An 18,974-nucleotide genomic window follows, 5' to 3' on the forward strand; every position below is an offset into this window, starting at 1 on the left:
AGCAGACCGGGCAAGAAGAGGGAGAGGCAGTGAGAGACCAGCGGTCCGCGCCAAGAGATCCCTCGTTCGAAAAAGTGCCTCGCTTCCCCAGAAAGGATGCAGGCTGGGGGCCATTTGCACAGTTGGCTCGCATCTTGTGCAGGCGCCGAGTTCCGAGGGTTCTGAGTTCGAGAATCGCTTATACTCAAAGCCTCAATATTTTAGGCACCTAAACTCTGGAACTCCCTGCCTCTTGATTTCAGGCAGGCGCCTTCACTGTACCCTTTGCAAGGCCTGCTAAAACATTCTTTTTAAAAAATAAATCTCTTTTATTGAGCTTTACATTGCAAATTTAAATTCAAACGAAAAACATCCTCGTCCTCATTTAGGATTCCCTAAATCGTCCGACTCCCCATCGCCCCTCTGTGGTTACCATTTTCAAACTTTTCCCACTGCTTCACTTATTTTCTCATATAACCCAATTTTTCCCTAGTTCTTAATACATTACAAACGTTATTCAAATCCTGCCAAAGTTTTTAGTTGTCTCCAATGTTCTTTTAAAAAGGTAAAGGGATCCCTGACCATTAGGTCCAGTCGTGGCCGACTCTGGGGTTGCGGCGCTCATCTCGCTTTACTGGCCGAGGGAGCCGGCGTACAGCTTCCGGGTCATGTGGCCAGCATGACTAAGCCACTTCGGGCAAACCAGAGCAGCACACGGAAACGCCGTTTACCTTCCCGCCGGAGCGGGACCTATTTATCTACTTGCACTTTGACGTGCTTTTGAACTGCTAGGTTGGCAGGAGCAGGGACCGAGCAACGGGAGCTCACCCCGTCGCAGGGATTCGAACCGCCGACCTTCTGATCAGCAAGTCCTACTAGGCTCTGTGGTTTAACCCACAGCGCCACCCGTGTCCCTAATGTTCTCTTAGGTACATTATTAATTTTCCCCATTCCTTTTTAAAGTTCTCCTCTTCCCGGTTTCTGATTTTCTTGGTCATTTCGGCCATTTCGGCGTAGTCCATCATCTTCATCACCCATTCGTCTCTGGTCGGGACTTTGTCTTCTTTCCATCTGCTAAAACATTTTTGTTTGGAAAAGCCGACCCAGATGTTTAGGAAACTTAAGCTGTTTTCAGTCAGCTGTTATTTTAACTTCTCAAATGTCCTAAATTATTGTTGCTCATTTTTCTAGCTGGTAATTTTGCCATTTTTTCCCCTCTCTCTCTTTTTTTGTAAATTGCTTTGAGGGTTTTCTCTCTCTCTCTCTCTTTACAATCCAGTGGAGTAGAACTTTTACGAAACAAAACAAAACAATAAATAAATAAATATAAAGCAGTTTCCTGTATTTCTGGGTCCTGGGACCGGTGAGTTTTGACGTCTTTGTGAAAGACAAGGAGCAAATGACAAATCTGTAGGTGACACTCCGACGGGCGGGGTGGCTAATAGCTCGGAAGACAGATTGGCGATGATCTTGACAGGAGGGAGAAACCGAGCCAAGACTAACAACATCAATTTCAGCCGAGATAACGTGCCGAGTGTTGCAAAGAGGGAGGAAGAGTCAGGCGCAACCCAGACAGGATTGGCGAATGCCAGACTTGGCACCTGAAAGGGATCTGGGCGTGTGCTTGTTTTTAATAGACCACAAGGTGAACGTGAGCCAGGAATGTGATGCTGCGGCAGCAAAGGCAAAGGTGATCCTGGAAGTTCAAATCACCAGGAAATAATGGCTCCCCCTCTGTTCTGTTTTGCCCAGACCCCACTCGGAGTCTAATAATAATAATAATCAAAATAATAATCAAAATAATAATCAAAATAAAAAATTCCTTCCAGTAGCACCTTAAAGACCAACTAAGTTAGTTCTTGGTATGAGCTTTCGTGTGCATGCACACTTCTTCAGATACACTGAAACAGAAGTTGCCAGACCCTTCTATATAGTGAGAAGGTGGCGTAAGGTATAGGATACCTTATAAAAGAATAAACGGACATAAATCTGACATCAAGAATCACAAAACAGAGAAACCAGTAGGAGAACACTTCAATCTCCCAGGACATTCTATACAAGATCTCAAAGTAGCTGTTTTACTACAAAGGAATTTCAGAAATAGACTGGAAAGAGAAGCTGCTGAATTGCAACTCATTACCAAACTTAAAACCATGGAGAGACCTGGTCTGAACAGAGACATTGGATTCTTATCTCATTATACATGACTAAGCCATTTCTCACCTTCTCACCCCTTGCCTTTTCCTGTAAGACCTATTGCAGTCGTTAAGAGTCGTCAACAGGCTCATCTCAGCTATCTGCCAATCTCCCATTCCCACCACCCTTCTGAGTAATACCCCTCCCCACCTTCTCACTATATAGAAGGACCTGGCAACTTCTGTTTCAGTGTATCTGAAGAAGTGTGCATGCACACGAAAGCTCATACCAAGAACTAACTTAGTTGGTCTTTAAGGTGCTACTGGAAGGAATTTTTTTATTTTGACTATGGCAGACCAACACGGCTACCTATCTGTAATAATAATAATAATAATAATAATAATAATAATAATAATAATAATAAATTTTATTTATACCCCGCCCTCCCCAGCCAAGACCAGGCTCAGGGCAGCTAACACCAGATATAAAACAATGGATTGAAATACAACTTTAAAAAACAAGATTAAAATACAACATTAAAATGCAGCCTAATTTCAGAAGAAACTCAAAAACTTTTCTGGGGATGAAAATGTCAAATCTTCACCAAGGCCAACTATCCAGACCGGTCCTACGTGGGCCAGAAAAAAGCCAGGGAAGTCCCCAAGTAGGAGTTCCATCACAGAAGGAAAAAGGAAAAAAGAAAGAATGGAGGATATTAACAAGATGTGGGATTAATTTGGAGAAGGAAAACAAAGATAGCTTGGTTAGCTGAAATAAATGGATGAATAAAATTAAGACACTGCTTGATCGGAAAGGGAACCTCAAAGCCGATGGAATAAAAACAATGGAAATTTCAGTAAAAACAGTTCTAACTTATAGAATAAGAGAACAAGAAGAACATAGGTTGAAAGAAGACGGGGAAATGTTTATTGAATATGCGAGGGAAAATGGTGTACGTTGGAAAACATAGGCAGCATTAAGATAAATTCAGCAGTGTAAATATGTTTTGATGGAAGTAATAATGGAATACTGAGTGGTTTAGTTGGTATAAAATATGCAGGGATTTATGTTATGCAAAATGAACCATGGAAAGAGAAGGAGGGAAGTCACTGATATTTTAAGGTTGTTTAAATGAATATTCTAAATTGTAAAACAGAAAAGTTAATAAAAAAAATTTATATATATATATATATATATATATATATATATATATATATATATATATACACACACAGAGAGAGAGAGAGAGACAGACAGACAGACAGAGACAGAGTTAAAAGCAGCTATTTAAAACATTCAAAAAATAATAATTTTAATGAACAATAAGCTAAAAACTAGATAAAAGCAGAGGTCAACATTCTACACCTCTGCGTAGGCTTGCCTGGGCTAAAATGTTTTTAGCGGGCACCGAAAAGAGTACAGCACCGACCTGATATCAAGTGGCAGTGAGTTCCAAAGTGTAAGTGCTATCACACTCAAATATTGATTTCGCACCAGTTTTGCTGATCAAAGCAGTCAGCAGGGCATATGTGAAGCAAAGCAAACTTGCAGGGAAACTGCCCTCAAGTTGTTACGGGCTTTAGATACCTGACCTGGGAACAAATTTCTACCAGTGCAGATTTCTGAGCACAGATGCTTTGCCCGCCTTGCCCCTCCCTGCAAACCCCCCCCCCATTATGTGGTACAGCCCTCCCCGGTCCTCTTGTTGGAAGATTCAGGACACATACAGTATAAGGAAGTGCTTCTTTGTGCCATGCACTGGTGGAACTCCCTGCCACAGGAGGCACGGATGGCCACCCACGTAGGTGGCTGAGGATGTGACACAGCCATGGAGGAGGAGGGGGCTATTGATGGCTACTAGTCAGGATGGCAATGCCCTGAACCCAGAGACGCTTCTGAACCTAGTTGTGGAAGCTGCAGCGGAGGAGAGCTGGTGTTCTGCTTTCCCACGGTCTCTCCAGAGTACAGTGGGACCTTGGGTTACAGAGGCTTCAGGTTACAGACTCCGCTAACCCAGAAATAGTACTTCTGGTTAAGAACTTTGCTTCAGGATGAGAACAGAAATTGTGCTCCGGTGGCAGTGGGAGGCCCCATTAGCTAAAGTGGTGCTTCAGGTTAAGAGGCCCCATTAGCTAAAGTGGTGCTTCAGGTTAAGAACAGTTTCAGGTTAAGAACGGACCTCCAGAACGAATTAAGTTCTTAACCCGAGGAACCACTGTAGAACATGCTCTGGTTATCTCCCGCTTGGACTACTGCAATGTGCTCTACGTGGGGCTACCTTTGAAGGTGACCCGGAAACTGCAACTAATCTAGAATGCGGCAGCTAGACTGGTGACTGGGAGCGGCCGCCAAGACCATATAACACTGGTCTTGAAAGACCTACATTGGCTCCCAGTATGTTTTCGAGCACAATTCAAAGTGTTGGTGCTGACCTTGAAAGCCCTAAACGGCCTCAGACCAGTATACCTGAAGGAGCGTCTCCACCCCCATCGTTCAGCCCGGACACTGAGGTCCAGCTCCGAGGGCCTTCTGGTGGTTCCCTCACTGCGAGAAATGAGGTTACAGGGAACCAGGCAGAGGGCCTTCTTGGTGGTGGCACCCGCCCTGTAGAACGCCCTCCCACCAGATGTCAAGGAAAGAAACAACTACAGTGGTACCTCGGGATACAGACGCTTCAGGTTACAGACTCCGCTAACCCAGAAATAGTACCTCAGGTTAAGAACTTTGCTTCAGGATGTGAACAGAAATCATGCGGCGACAGCGGGAGGCCCCATTAGCTAAAGTGGTGCTTCAAGTTAAGAACAGTTTCAGGTTAAGAACGGACCTGCAGAAAGAATTACCGGTAAGTTCTTAACCCGAGGTACCACTGTATCTGACTTTTAGAAGACATCTGAAAGCAGCCCTGTTTAGGGAAGCTTTTAATATCTGATGAATTATTGTATTTTAATATTTTGTTGGCAGCCGCCCAGAGCGGCTCGGGAAACCCAGCCAGATGGCCGGGGTATAAATAATAAAATTATTGTTGTTATTCCCACGGGCAACTGCTTGGCCACTAGACTAGGCGAGCCACTGGCCTGATCCTGCAAGTTCTCCTGATGGTCTTCACCCGGCTCCTTCCGACAATGCTTGAAGGCCGTGTGAGCACAGCTTGTTAATTGGACTGCAATCGATGCCCCAGACAGAACGCCATCAATTAAAGGCATCTCCTATTCCTTCGCTGTCCTCGCTCCCTCTCCGAATTAATCAGCTCCTGTCCCAGCCACCTTAAACCTCCTCTTCTCCGTCTCCCATTAGTATTTTTTATCCTTCCATCTATTCATTACACTCTTTCGCTCCCTAACCGGCAGAGTTTCACCCTTCCAACGTTTTCCCCACCCTCTCCCCTCTTTCTCCCCCTCCATTATCTCGCATCTTCGCTCTCCATCTATCTCTCTCCCCCTGACAAGGAGGTATGGATCCGTACCACGCCGGGAATACCAATGCAGCCCCTCTGAAGCAGATTTGGCGACGGCGGGCGAGGGGCTGCCGGTCTCAGTGCAAAAACAATTGTCTGGCCCAGTCAGTGGGGGCAGCGTGGTGGCTGCCAGTCTTCGGTCTATGTTGGGACAGCGGTGGCAGCGTGGGGTAGTGGTTAGAGCGTCAGGCCAGGACCTGGGAGAGGCCAGGGTTTGAGTCAGCGCTTGTGCTGGGCCCAGGGGTAGCTCATGAAACGCAGTCCAGGTCCAGTCCAGAATCCGGAGGTTCTGCCAGGAGTCCGTCCGACAGGGGCAAGGAAGGACACGAAGCAGGAAACCAGGCAAGGTCAGGCACAGGATCACAGGCAGGTTCTGGCAAACAGCAACGTTGCTCCCGCAACCTGGGGCAGGGTCCGACAGCCTTTTATCTCTGTCGGGGTAACGGCCGGTCCTGATCCCCTGGCGACTCACCTCCCTGTCTCGCCCAAAGGCAAGCACTCCTCCTGCGAGTACTCAGGTCTCTCCTTCTCTCAGACCTCAGTCTCTGCAGCTCGGGAGACGTCGGTGGGTGACTAGACCCAGAGGCCACCTCAGCCTCTCCTGACCCAACCTGTAGTGGAGCAGCTGTAAGTGATGGCCCAGCTGGAGGCAACGAGGTCATCCCCGCATCTGGAGCCAGGGCAGGATCAGGCCCCTGACTCGGCCCAGCTGGTGCTTGTTGCAGGGGAACCTGTGCAGGCTGGGGCTCTTCAGAATCAGGCCCCAGACTAGGGTCAGCTGCCGCTTGAGGCAAAGGATTCAGTGGAGACCGAGACCCCTCTGGTTCCGAGCCCGAGTCCCAGGATATCACAGCGCTCAGGCATAAGACACCGTAAGGTGTGACCTTGGGGACCGGTCTATCCTGGATAGACCGGGACTATCCTGTGGAGGGAAAAGGCATGGTGGAGGTCAGGGCCGGATTGAGGTGGGATGAGGCCCTCAGCTCCTGAAGGTAATGGGGCCCTTTATATGTCCAGCTGTCCTTTGTCAGCAACAAATTGCCGCTGTTTTTTGTGTTGAACATATGGTAGACGGTAATTTATGGACCTCATAGGTATCCAAAGGGACGCGGGTGGCGCTGTGGTTAAACCACAGAGCCTAGGACTTGACGATCAGAAGGTCGGCGGTTCGAATCCCCGCCACGGGGTGAGCTCCCGTTGCTCGGTCCCTGCTCCTGCCAACCTAGCAGTTCGAAAGCACAAAGTGCAAGTAGATAAATAGGTACCGCTCTGGCGGGAAGGTAAACGGTGTTTCCATGCGCTGCTCTGGTTCGCCAGAAGCGGCTTAGTCATGCTGGCCACATGACCCGGAAGCTGTACGCCGGCTCCCTCGGCCAATAAAGCGAGATGAGCGCCGCAACCCCAGAGTCGGCCACAACTGGACCTAATGGTCAGGGGTCCCTTTACCTTTGCCTTTAAGAGGCTGAGAAAGGCCCAACTACAGTGGTACCTCAGGTTACATATGCTTCAGGTTACAGACGCTTCAGGTTACAGACTCCGCTAACCCAGAAATAGTACCTCGGGTTCAGAACTTTGCTTCAGGATGAGAACAGAAATCATGCTCTGGTGGTGCAGCGGCAGCAGCAGGAGGCCCCATTAGCTAAAGTGGTGCTTCAGGTTAAGAACAGTTTCAGGTTAAGAACGGACCTCCGGAACGAATTAAGTAGTTAACCCGAGGTACCACTGTACACCCATTTCCCCCATCTGAGGCCTGATTTCTCTCCCCCAGCCCACAATCCCCAAATCAAACAGTCATTGGAAAAAGCCCCCCAGCGGCAGGGGGCTGGGAAGCGGCAGGGAGACCCCATCCGGGGGCTTCTCATCAGCCCAAGCCCTGGGGCTGCTCTGATGCCTTCCCGGCGGGCAAGCGCCATCCGTGGCAGAAATGCCAGCAGTTCCAAAACGGCCTTCATTACAGCCCAGCGGGGGGGACGGGACGGCCCCCCTTATGAGCGGGTTTCTGCCAAAACGAAGGCGTCACTTTGGCAGCGGTTAGCGAGAGGAGCCAACCAAAAGTGGCACGCAGCGGGGCACCGCCTCTGAAATCGACTCGGGTCTCTTTCTCTCTCTCTCTCTCCCCTGCAACCTTTCCTTTTCTCCCCTAAGAAAGAGATTAATTGAGTTGGACAAGTTGGAGTCACAGAATCGACAGGGAAAGGGAGCAAGCGAGTTGGGCTGGTGGGGGGGGGGGAGAGAGAACACCACTGGGGAGAGATTGTGTATTTTGGTTGTCGTGTTTTTGTCACCCGTTTCCCAGTCGCCCGTTCTCCAGGTTGCACGAAAATCCGCCAGCAGTTTGCCGCAAATTTCTCCCAATTGGTGCCTTTTTTTAGATGCGCGTTGCACATTTTCTGCAAGCTTGTTTCCACACTAATACGACGCCTTTTTGAATGCTGGTTTTACTAATACGTTCACTCTTAGGCATGCTCTCCCCTACGATAAGATTTTTTGTAAATATTCTTCAGTAGGAGAACTGCACCTCAACATTCAGAGAAGCGTGAATTTCATTTCTCAAGATTGTTTCAGAAAGTTCGCTTAAAAAAAAAAGAAAGTTCACTTTTACAGTGGAACCTCGGGTTGTGAACGTGATCCATGTGGGAGGTACGTTCGCAACCTGCAGCACCGTGTCTGCGCACGCACGGGTCGCAATTCGATGCTTCTGCACAAGCGCTGAAATCTGGAAGTAACCTGTTCTGGTACTTCCGGGTTCAGCGCGGTGCACAACCTGAAATCACTTAACCTGAAGCGTCTGTAACCCAAGGTACCACTGTAAATGTAAACTGAATTGAATTTTTCCCTCCCTCCTGGCCCCAATCCCTTGTGTGAGCAATCAAAATTGAAGTGGAAAAGCAAAGACTTTGTTTCGTTTTGTGTGACTCTTTCTCTCTCTCTTCCTATATAATAAAAATGTAAGTTGTCGTCACGCAGACTGATGGGCAGCCATGCCAACTGCAGTGCGAGAAACAGGAGGCAGGGAGACCCAGGCGAGCTGTTTAATGGAGGTGGGAAAAGAGTATTTCTCTGTGTGTGGAAACCTAGCAATAGGTCTGGCGTGATTACCAGGAGGTCCAGGGGTCAGGGGGCCTTTCGATAACCTTATTCATTTGTGAACAGCAACTCAGCCTAGCACCTGGGACTTGCTACTAATGTAATCTTGAGGATCTTCCAAGTTCTTGAGGTTCTTCCAATTCTTCCAGGAACCACACCCAGGGAGCGATCAGGGACGTCTCTGAAATAGACAAGCCACATGCGCCACACTCACGGGTGTCAGAATCCCTTCATCCCAGGGACCCATCAGAGCCTAGCCTTACCTCAGGGCCTGCCTGGTATATCCCTTAATTTCTAGGGAGAAGGTCTCTCTTCTCATCCCAGGATGCCTTGGAGCACCCTTGCAACGACACATTTTCTCATTTCCCCAATCTTAAATTCGGCTCCTCACGAAAATTCATCACAATATTTCAACTAATGCACATACTTTCTTTCTTTTCTTTGCAAATGATTTCCCCTAATCTAATGCCATTTACCGTATTTTTTGCTATATAAGACTCACTTTTCCCCTCCTAAAAAGTAAGGGGGAATGTGTGCGCGTCTTATGGAGCGAATGCAGGCTGCGCAGCTATCCCAGAAGCCAGAACAGCAAGAGGGATTGCTGCTTTCACTGCGCAGCGATCCCTCTTGCTGTTCTGGATTCTGAGACTCAGAATATTTTTTTTTCTTGTTTTCCTCCTCCAAAAACTAGGTGCGTCTTGTGGTCTGGTGCGTCTTATAGAGAGAAAAATACGGTATTTTGTGTGCCATTTTCCATAATATAATATGATGATATGATATGCATTTTTTATCCACTTTCCTCTGACACATGCATTTCGGCAGGCTGCACCAGGAAGAATTTGGAAAAGCGTGGGCTTGTTTTCTTTTTTAAAAAATGGAGAGCTGCCTTTCAGTCTCAGTGGAAATTTGGTTGGGTTGCTTTGAAATGCAAGTGAAATTTATCCCCCACGCAAATTCATCCCCCACACAGTGTGACCACTTGCTAAGCTGTTCTCGGTGCCGGTTAGGGCAGGCATCGGGGCATGCGCAGAGTGTTTACCTCCTTCCTTGATGTCAGCCATCAGGGCCTCTGGGAGAAGGACTATGTCTTCTTCTTTCATCTTCAAAGGATGCACGGTGGTCACAGGCCACCCCAGGCTCCTTTGGGAGGAAGAGATTGAAATCCAGTAAATAAATGCAAATAAATAAATGCAAAGTCTGAGCCGGGTGGGAGTAGGAAAGGTTCTCGCTAGTCATCATCGTACATAACATTTTGCAGAACATTTTTCAGGGCTCTGCCTGCATGTTTCTATGCCAGGCAACACAGCAGGGTTGTTGTAAGCCCTTCTCTCTCCCCCCTCCCCATCTCTTAATTGTCCTCAGCAATTAAATTTGGTTTCCCTTTTTTTTCTGTGCCGGGGGAACTCTCAGCGCAGAGAAAAGGGCAACGCAATTTAATTTAATCACAGCAATAAACAAAAAAAGGTTTTGACTCTACAGTCAGGAGTTTTGCAAAGGCTGGTTTAGGTGTCAGCAGCCCCCCAGGAAACAGATAACAGAGACAGACAGAGAGGAAAGCCGGCCTCTCCCCAAGACCTCCTCGGATGTGCTTTCAGCAAAAACCCCAGGCTGAAAGACAACTGCCGAGCTCAGCAGATCTCTTCCCTTCGACAGCCTGTGAAATGGGTCTCCCGCCTCTTTCTCCCGCAGGTTTCCTGCCACTCAGCTTGCCAAATGGGACTGAGCAGGCCTCTGCCCTCAAGGATGCTCCAGTTAAGGTTCATTATCATGCTGATTAAGACTGAAAGCGTTTTCTAAGCACCGAATTAAGAGGCGAGACAGATCCTGCAGGCTCACGGTCTAATAGACGTGATGCAAAAGGGAAAAGGAGCTGGAGAACTGAACCCGGGACCTTATGCATATACAAAGGAGGTGCTCTTCCACTGATGGCCTTTCAAAGGATAAAAAGCAACCTAAGATGCCGGTCCTCATGGTTCCTAAGAAAGGGCTGGCGCAAATAGGAAGTTGGGAAGCTGCCATAGAGTAGCGTATTTTTTGCTCTATAAGACGCACCAGACCACAAGAGGCACCTAGTTTTTGGAGGAGGAAAACAAGAAAAAAAATATTCTGAGTCTCAGAAGCCAGAACAGCAAGAGAGATCGCTCCGCAGTGAAAGCAGCAATCCCTCTTGCTGTTCTGGCTTCTGGGATAGCTGTGCAGCCTGCATTCGCTCCATAAGACGCGCACACATTTCCCCTTACTTTTTAGGAGGGAAAAAGTGTGTCTTATAGAGCAAAAAATACGGTAACTTGGACCCTTGTTCCATCTCGCTCGGTGTTTTCTACGCAGAGCAGCAGCGGATCTCCGAGGTGGTTCTTAGACAACCTGGAGATGAACCTGCGCTGTTGTGAATGCAAAGCAAATTCTCTACCCAACAGCTAAGGGCCGTCCCCAAGCCTTGGGCAGTGCCAGACCCCACGATTGCCGCTCAGAATATCAGGATGTGGAAAGCAAGGTACATGCTCATTCCTTTCTCCTTATCTGCACCGCTGATGTTGGTTTTGCATTTAAATTTCCACCCGAGAGGGAATGAGAGAGAGAGACAGGCAAGCGACGAGCTGCAGGCCTCTCCGACAAGACAAGCCAGCTTCCTCCTGGGTCTCTGTCCGGGCACGCAGAGGCAGGAACGCGGTTTGTCAACTCCGCCCCTCTCCCCCCACCCCACCCTGTCGGAAATGAGAAACAGGCTGCCGCCATCGGGAGCACCTGTTGACGCTCTGCCAGGAGCCCAAGCAGGTGAACAGGTACGTGGCAGGTGTACGCAATCCAGGGAAGTAAGTTTTTGTAGGCAGAATTTTAGGGATTGGAGGCAACCCGTGGTCATCTAGTCCAACCCCCCTGCAATGTAGGAATCGCAGCTAAAGAATCTCTGACAGACCTCCATCCAGCCTCTGTTTCAAAACCTCCAAGGAAAGAATGAATGAATTTTATTATTTCGGTCACAGACCAGTTCCAGACCACATACAGTATCAAGGAAGTCATAAAACACGATAGGGATACATTTGAATTTGCAATTAGGTATAACAGGGACTAGTGATGTATGGAAGTGAGAGCTGGACCATAAAGAAGGCTGATCGCCAAAGAATTGATGCTTTTGAATTCTGGTGCTGGAGGAGACTCAGGAGAGTCCCATGGACTGCAAGAAGATCAAACCTCTCCATTCTGAAGGAAACCAGCCCTGAGTGCTCACTGGAAGGACAGATCCTGAAGCTGAGGCTCCAAGACTTTGGCCACCTCATGAGAAGAGAAGACTCCCTGGAAAAGACCCTGATGTTGGGAAAGATGGAGGGCACAAGGAGAAGGGGACGACAGAGGACGAGATGGTGGGACAGTGTTCTCAGCATGAGTTTGACCAAACTGCGGGAGGCAATGGAAGACAGGAGTGCCTGGCATGCTCTGGTCCAGGGGGTCACGAAGAGGCGGACATGACTAAGCGACTAAACAACAACAACAACAAAATAACAGGGACAATACAGATATAGCAACAGTTAAAAATATATATAAATTAAAAATTAGTCACTAACCTATAACTTGAAATTATCATTTAAGGCCTTAATCATTAGGATAGCACAGCTTGCTCCCTAAGTTTTATGGCAATCACACAGAATTTGGCTACCCTTAATGTGATTTCAGGATCCTTGTCCTCTACCTGGGATTTTAGGCATTGAAGTTTGGGTTCATTTGCAGATTTTTTGCAAAGCAGGGGTAATAAATACCGGGCATATATCCCCAAAGAAACTGCAGTGTAACAAGGCATGAGAGAGAGTTTCTGCCTCCATCAAGCCGCAGGGGCAGACTCGTTCCGCGGATGGTTTACCTTCAAATCTGCCCTGCAGTAAGGCAGTTGGCAGCACGTTGAATCTAGCAAGGGTAAATGACCGTCTGTATTTGGCTATTTGTCTCCAAGGAAAGAGAGGACACCATCTTCCGAGGGAGCCTGTTCCGCTCTCGAACAGCTCTTACCACCAGAAGTTTCTTCCTAACATTTAGTCGGAATTGCGTGGCAAGGTCCCAAACCCTCCCGGGACATGGAATAAAGGCACGTGAAACAGTATTTTTGGTTAATGGGCGAAAAAGGCCACAACTTTATTGGTTACAGAATGTGAATGGTATTGGCTTAGGCACTGGAAACCACACGACTATATCTGTCACGGTCCAGTCTACGGGCGATCGAAGTCCTGGCTGAGGACGTCGGGCCCGGAGGCAAGATGGCGGGGTGGGAGCAGGAACGAGAGTTCAGAAGCCAGGGGTCTGAGGGTCAGGAAGCAAGGAGTCACGAAGTCCAGGGTCTGAGGGTCGAGAAGCAAGGAGTCACGAAGTCTAGGGTCCGAGGGCCGAGAAGCAGGGAGTCAAGAAGCCGAGGTCCGAGGGTCAGGAAGAAGAAGCCAACCGCAGCAAGGCAGGGAACGTGTTGCTGCGGCAAAGAGCCGAAGGGAAATGCTGACCTTATATCCCTTCCCAGCTCTTGCCACCAGGTGCAGCGCGTTACCAGCCAGCCTCACCTGTGCGGCCGCACCTTGCCTCTCCAGAACAAACTTAGGAAGGCCCCAGTACTGTGAAGCCCTACTGGTCACAGGGCCCGGCTCCTGCACGCACTCCTGACAATATCTGACTCCTGCCCATCTGCAGGACCAGTGGTCAGGGATGATGAGAATTGTAGTCCCAAAACATCTGGAGGGCCGAGTTTGGGGGTGCCTGGGCTAGCCTAAAGCACCAAAAGTAAAACTGGCACCCTTTGCTCTACCCACTTTCGTCTCCGGCCATGCCAGGTGGCTTGTGGGAGGTTACACGTGAAAGATATTCCTATCCCCTGTTGGTTTCCAGAGCCTTCAACATCCCCTGATGGCCCTCATCCTGCAGATTATCAGGATCCACAGTGAGACTTGGCACTTTTCCTGGAGTTTTTTTAACCTTCATCATTCAGTTCTCGGTTACAGTCAGGGATCCACAGAGCAACGCATTCCCCTCCATCCTTTGGGAAGGACCGGTGGCAGATTCAGTACATCACAAATCCATTGCCAGGAGAGGGTGGCTGGCGGCCGTCTTTCATCTAAGCTGCAAACATTTTGCCTTTATATGTATGAGGAAAAAAGGGGTGGTGGGAGAGAGGGGGGGGAGGGAGAGAGATCTGATATCAGCCAGCGGCTAACAGAGCCCGCTTGGCTAGTAAATAACGGGGCCGTTTATTTATAAAAGGATCTCTTTGATGTAGATAATTAAAAAGTTGGCCTCCTTCCCGCGGGAATTAATTGTCCCCGACCGAACGCGGCGGCGACAGCGTTTTTCGGAAACGGCAAGAATCGGCAAGGGGCTGCTGGTGATATATATATATATATATATATATATATATATATATATATATATATATCCTTTCATTTGGGGCACTTGAGCAGCAGCCTAAATAAGTCCAATATTGGAGATTAATGGGCGTTTAGCCTCGTTGAATTAATAACTTCGCCGGCACGCACACAGAAAAAGATGCAACGCGTTTTGTCTTTTCTGGGAGAATGACATTGGAAAGGTGGCGTGGGCTTGGCTCCCAACCAGCGCTAGGCCTCAAATAATAATAATAATAATAATAATAATAATAATAATAATAATAATGATAATTTATTATTTATACCCCGCCCATCTGGCTGAGTTTCCCCAGCCACGCTGGGTGGCTCCCAACAGAATATTTAAAACACAATAAAACATCAAACATTAAAGACTTCCCTAAACAGGGCTGCCTTCAAGTGTCTTTTAAAGATAAGATAGCTGCTTATTTCCTTCACATCTGATGGGAGGGTGTCCCATAGGGCGGCGCCACTAACAAGAAGGCCCTCTTCCTGGTTCCCTGTAGCCTCACTTCTCGCAATGAGGGAACCACCAGAAGGCCCTTGGAGCTGGACCTCAGCGCCCGGGCTGGACGATGGGGGTGGAGACGCTCCTTCAGGTAAACAGGACCGAGGCCGTTTAGGGCTTTCAAGGTCAGCACCAACACTTTGAATTGTGCTCGGAAACGTACTGGGAGCCAATACAAATCTCTCAAGACTGGTGTTATGTGGTCTCGGTGGCCACTCCCAGTCACCAGTCTAGCTGCTGCATTCTGGATTAGTTGCAGTTTCTGAGTCACCTTCAAAGGTAGCCCCACGTAGAGCGCATTGCAGTAGTCCAAGCGAGAGATAACCAGAGCATGCACCACCCTGGCAAGACACATCCCATTAGCAGAAGGGTTTCCAACTTGCCCCCAAAGAATTTACCTTCCTTCTCCTCTCCCCACAATCTGTGCACCTCACGGAATCCGTTCTGGGTTTTACGCCATCGCTTAATTGGCTGCGCATGAGACTCTTAATTTCAGGGTTGTGAGTTCAAGCCCTGTGTTGGGCTTCCTGCGTTGCGGGGGGTTGGACTAGATGACCCTTGAGGTCCCTTCTGACACCGCCATTCCATGTTTTTCTATGAAACAGCTCTGCGGAAGATTTGGGGAGGGGAAAGTTCCATTACAGGAGCAGAATTTTTTTTGGGGGGATGAACGAATTCCTATGCCCCACAAATAACTCAGAGATGCATTTTAAATAAAAGGACACATTCTACTCAAGGAAAAAACACACTGATTCCCGGACCGTCCACGGGCTGGATTGAGAAGGCAATTGGGCTGGATCTGGCCCCCGGGCCTTAGCTTGCCTACCCATGGGCCAAACTCTAGACTCAATGTAGGAATTCAGTAAATATCTTGGGGGGGGGGCCTTCTCCCTCCCCTCCTAAACTGGAAGCAGCTATGAGGAATAAATTGTGGGTGGTGTCCAATGCTAGTCCTAACTCAGAGACGGCGTATTTAAATGAATGCATGTGACTTTGATTCATTACCTTCAAGGAGTGGCGTGATTCTGTTTAAGTTTTGGGGGAAAAACCAATAAAATATGTTAAAAATTTCCTCCCCCCGTCCCCCGGAGCTTGCTCTGAGTCACAACTTGTTTGAACACAACCCTCAAGGGGTTTTGCGGGAAGCTTAAAATGGCGTAGAGCAAAGGAGGGGCCCCGATCCAGTCCACACACTGCCAGCTCCCCGCCCGCCCGCCCGCCCGCCATGGCCAACACTCCTCTTGGCTTATTCGTCACCATGACATGCCCAGTTTGACCCTATAATAGCAGACCTGAATTTCATTTAATCCCAGTGTGCAGAAATAAAAATGTATCAAGCTGTAGCCCCTTGCTTAAAAATAAGCAAGATTCTAGTCCTCATTGGTCCTGATTTAAATAAGAACATTGCCTGTTTCATGGGGGGTGGGGTTGGTTTCTTGGGAGTGTTCCTCCTGCCCTCCTCCTAACCAAAGGAAAAAGAAAAATATTCGGTTGATACCCAGCTCTACCTCTCTTTTAAATCGGAACCAGTGAAGGCGGTGAAGGTCCTGTGTGAGTGTCTGGAGGCGCTTGGAGGATGGATGGCAGCTAACGGATTGAGGTTGAATCCTGACAAGACAGAAGTATTGTTCTTGGGGGACATGGGGCGGGCGGGTGTGGAGGACTCCCTGGTCCTGAATGGGGTACCTGTGCCCCTGAAGGACCAGGTGCGCAGCCTGGGAGTCATTTTGGACTCACAGCTCTCCATGGAGGCGCAGGTCAACTCTGTGTCCAGGACGGCTGTTTATCAGCTCCATCTAGTACGCAGGATGAGACCCTATCTGCCCACAGACTGTCTCACCAGAGTGGTTCATGCTCTGGTTATCTCCCGCTTGGACTACTGCAATGCGCTCTACATGGGATTACCTTTGAAGGTGACCCAAAAACTACAACTAATCCAGAATGCGGCAGCTAGACTGGTGCCTGGGAGCGGCCGCCGAGACCACATAACACCGGTCTTGAAAGATCAAAGTGTTGGTCTAAACGGCCTCAATCCAGTATATCTGAAGGAGCGTCTCCACCTCCATCGTTCTGCCTGGACACTGAGGTCCAGCTCCGAGGGCCTTCTGGTGGTTCCCTCCCTGTGAGAATCCAAGTTACAGGGAACCAGGCAGAGGGCCTTCTCGGTGGTGGCACACGCCCTGTGGAACACCACCCTCACCAGATATCAAGGAAATAAACAACTACAGTGGTACCTCAGGTTACAGACACTTCAGGTTACAGATGCTTCGGGTTACAGACTTCACTAACCCAGAAATAGTACCTCAAGTTAAGAACTTTGCTTCAGGATGAGAACAGAAATTGTGCAGCGGTGGCGCGGCAGAAGTGAAGTTACAGAGAAGTGAAGTTACAGGGAACCAGGCAGAGGGCCTTCTCGGTGGTGGCACCCGCCCTGTGGAACACCCTCCCTTCAGATATCAAGGCAATAAACAACTATTTTACTTTTAAAAGACAACTGAAGGTGGCCCTGTTTAGGAAAGTTTTTAACATTTAATGCTGTATTGTTTTTAACACTCAATTGGAAGCCCCTCCCCCCCCCCGAGTGGCTGGGGAAACTCTGCCAGATGGGTGGGGTATAAATTATTATTAATATAAAAATGCTTTGCCCAGAAGACGCCTCTGTGAAGGAGCCTTGCCTGATCCAGAAGAATAGCTGCCTACACAGAGAGACACCAGCGCACACAAACCCTTTATCATCGTCTCCATCAATCATGCTAAAACAATTAAAGGCAGAGGCAATTAGCAGAACAGCAATAAACATCTGCAGAGCCCAGGTATATTACACTCATCCATTAATATCAGGCCGCAGAGACTTCGATGGCGAAGTAGCAGGAGACACAGTGGCAAGGAGGGGGTGGCTTCATTCAGAAGTGGGAGGGGAAAGGGACAGGGGAGAGGGCATGGGCTGCCCCCTCCCTGGGCTCCTGGAAGGGCCCTCACAGCTGTACAGCAGGCAGAAATGCCCCTGGGCAACACTCTTCCCTCTCACTGCGGAGCCAACCGGAAGCCGCTCCTGTTGAACATCTGCCGTGCAGATGGCTACAGCCATTTTGAGGCCTGCTAGAAATTGTTCTGCCGGACCTGATATTTGTTTCTGAAACTCTCATATCGTATAAGATTATGCAGTCTTTGTTGTCTTGAGCAGCACCTGGTGGAACAGGCAGGGTGCAGATTTACTTTTAAAAAGTCACTAGTCCTCAGGTTTTTGTCCATGGAGTTTTCTTGGCAGGGATACTGGAGTGGCTTGCCGGTTCCTGCTCCAGGTGGATCATGTTTGGTCCACTATGACCTGTCCATCTTGGGTGGCCCTTCACAGCATAGCTCATAGCTTCTCTGAGTTAGTCAAGCCCCTTCGCCACAGCAAGGCAGGGATCCATGAAGGGATCTAAAAAACTAAGATCATGGCCACTGGGCCCATCACCTCCTGGCAAATAAAAGGGGAAGAAATGGAGGCAGTGAGAGATTTTACTTTCTTGGGCTCCATGATCACTGCAGATGGTGACAGCAGTCACAAAATTCAAAGACGCCTGCTTCTTGGGAGAAAAGCAATGACAAACCTAGACAGCATCTTAAAAAGCAGAGACATCACCTTGCCAACAAAGGTCCGTATAGTTAAAGCTCTGGTTTTCCCAGTAGTGATGTATGGAAGTGAGAGCTAGACCATCAAGAAGGCTGATCGCCGAAGAATGGATGCTTTTGAATTGTGGTGCTGGAGGAGACTCTTGAGAGTCCCATGGACTGCAAGAAGATCAAACCTCTCCATTCTGAAGGAAATCAGCCCTGAGTGCTCACTGGAAGGACAGATCCTGATGCTGCGACTCCAAAACTTTGGCCACCTCATGAGAAGAGAAGACTCCCTGGAAAAGACCCTGATGTTGGGAAAGATGGAGGGCACAAGAAGAAGGGGATGACAGAGGACAAGATGGTGGGACAGTGTTCTCGAAGCTACCAGCATGAGTTTGACCAAACTGCAGGAGGCAGTGGAAGACAGGAGAGCCTGGCGTGCTCTGGTCCATGGGGTCATGAAGAGGCGGACACGACTAAACGACTAAATAACAACAACAACAACAACAACAACAGTCCTTGGCTGCGGAGAGGCAGACTAGACTTAACTCACACAGAGTGGCTGCAGTTTCCACTCAAGGGAATCATGAAGACCAATTCCAAACGGGAACCTGCCGGCGGAGATAAAGCAGGGGTGGGTGGGTTCCTTAACCTGTTGTACATCTGTCTTGCAGAAGCTTAAAAGAATGTGCCTATTCCAAGAGTTTGAGCTTCTCTAAAAAGCCCTTTCTGGATTGGTGGAAGGCAGGCAACAGGTATGCAAAAATGAGGCAGTCTGCACGTGCTCAGGGACACACTGGCTTGGCTGTGAGAAGGAGCTTCCTCGGAGGCG

At 48.6% G+C, this 18,974-nt stretch overlaps 1 protein-coding gene across 1 annotated transcript in view; it reads right to left on the minus strand.

Moving 5' to 3' along the window:
- HORMAD1 (HORMA domain containing 1) overlaps positions 1–18,640 on the minus strand; it is a 578,262-nt gene extending 559,622 nt beyond the window's left edge. Inside the window, exon 1 of the mRNA XM_083477271.1 lies at positions 18,611–18,640. The gene's annotated coding sequence lies outside the window, so the exon portion shown is untranslated. The remainder of the gene's footprint in view (positions 1–18,610) is intronic.
- Between the last annotated feature and the right edge of the window lie 334 nt (positions 18,641–18,974).

Source organism: Podarcis liolepis, assembly GCF_965112155.1.
Source record: "Podarcis liolepis genome assembly, chromosome: 15".
NCBI lineage: Eukaryota > Metazoa > Chordata > Lepidosauria > Squamata > Lacertidae > Podarcis > Podarcis liolepis.